Raw genomic sequence first — 1,929 nt, 5'->3', positions numbered from 1 at the left:
TTCTGAGCTGCAGGTTTCTTTTGTATAGCATATTTCTTTCTCCCAGAGGATTTCTTTTCAGCTGAGATTTTTTTATTCAGGGCTTTTTGGCTGCTAGAATTTTTTTTCTCCCCCAAGCTTCTTTTCTACTTGTTTCTTATGCTCTGTTGCTCTATTTGCTCCTACAAGCTTCTCATTTTCCTCGAGTTTCTCCTTCTTGTCATCTACCCCTTTCTTTGCTACCATAATCTTGCAGCAGGTCTTTTATTTTCTCTGATTTTCTAATTCTTTGCCTGACTGTAGAAGTATATTTTGGCACACTGTCTTGCCATATGGGTTCAGTTTCACCATTATTGTCAAGTTCTTGAGTGGGATTTTCTTGAGTACTCATTGATAAATAATTTTTTAAATATTACATGAAGAGCCCTCCTTGTCAGTTTTGGTAAGGTCTCTGTTGGTCATATTGTGTCTGGGTCTTCAGAGTAGGAGGACTGTACCATGTACCTTACAGGGACTCCAACCTGAAGAATAAACTCTCAATTCAAATACAAAAACAACCCTCACACCTACTGAGAACATCTCAAAAGGTTCATTCTGCTCAATTAAGCAGAGTCATGCCTGGATTGTTTCTGGAGGTCTCGGTCATACAGTTCTCTTAATTTTAGAAGACACAACACCCTTTATGCTGGATCTGTTGGATGGTTTCTCATTTTACCCTTACAAACTCTCATACTTTGAGAAGCAGAGATGTCATTCTGCATCTTCAGATTTCTAAGCAGCAAAAGTCTTTCCATAGCTTTATTCTCCTCCTGTTTATTTTCAACCACTAGAAGTTCCAGGATTTCTTCAATTCAATGACCTTTGAACATGACCAGTGCCTGAAGGGCAGAGGCTGCCAGTGCAGAGTTGATGGCATATTATTTTTTCATTGTGTTCACTCTATGACACCAATAGCACCAAGTCTTGGTGGAAGCCAACATATCATCCTTTCAGCACATATGTTCAAAAGCACCGTGGCAAGAATAGTGGGTCCCTCCACTGTGAACATGAAGAATTCAAGCAACAGCTCTGGCAGTTCCCCAATCCTTAGCACTGCTTTAATGACTGATTAATATACACTGATAGCATTAAGTTGCTGATTATTTTTCTCAAGTTGGTATGAACAAATTTCACAATATCTGATTGAATCAAAGCCATTAGGACAGAAGAAAAGGTGACATTTTCAGACACTTCCTTCTTTTTGGAGTATATGGATATTATGGGACAAGTCATGGTAGGCACCAGGGAGTGAGCTAGGCTACAATAACCTTATTTAATGTTGTTGTTTTTAAAACATTGTTATGATTATTTAATTTGCTAAATTATTGGCAAAGAACACAATTCTGCTTTTCCCCCCCAAAAAAATGAGAGAAGGGAAAGAAGAATGATACAAATTCATCTTGTTTTTCTCAATAATTGTCCTTACAGGGGGCAGCTGGGTAGCCCAGTAGACTGAGAGCCAGGCCTAGAGATGTGAGGTCCTAGGTTCAAATCTGGCCTCAGACACTTCTCAGCTGTGTGACCCGGGGCAAGTCACTTAACCCCCATTGCCTAGTCCTTACCACTCTTCTGCCTTGAAATCAATACACAGTATTGATTCCAAGATGGAAGGTAAGGATTTAAAAAAAATAATTGTCCTTACATTCTGCAACACAGAAATTAAATGACTTTATTCTTAAAGTGCTTTGCTATACAAATGAAACAAATCTATTTGTTTTCTCCCATCATAACATGTATCCAAGATGAATTGATATAATATATTCACTAATAATAGCCATCTCATTATCTATCACTTCAATAAAAAATCTAAATGGCTATTTATATGAGAGGTTCTGTGACAAAGTCTATGCCCTCAAAGTACTTGAGATCCAAGACAAGCATACATTATGCCAACAACTTAGTCTGGACCAA

General features: G+C 38.1%; 1 pseudogene; it reads right to left on the bottom strand.

Annotated features, from left to right (window-relative positions):
- Window positions 1–640: 640 nt before the first annotated feature.
- On the bottom strand, window positions 641–1,318 carry LOC130454734 (60S ribosomal protein L4-B-like; annotated as a pseudogene).
- Window positions 1,319–1,929: the final 611 nt, after the last annotated feature.

The sequence above is a fragment of the Monodelphis domestica genome, chromosome 5, assembly GCF_027887165.1.
Source record: "Monodelphis domestica isolate mMonDom1 chromosome 5, mMonDom1.pri, whole genome shotgun sequence".
NCBI lineage: Eukaryota > Metazoa > Chordata > Mammalia > Didelphimorphia > Didelphidae > Monodelphis > Monodelphis domestica.
Note: the sequence above shows the minus strand (reverse complement) of the source record. Positions and strands in the feature narration are given on the sequence as shown.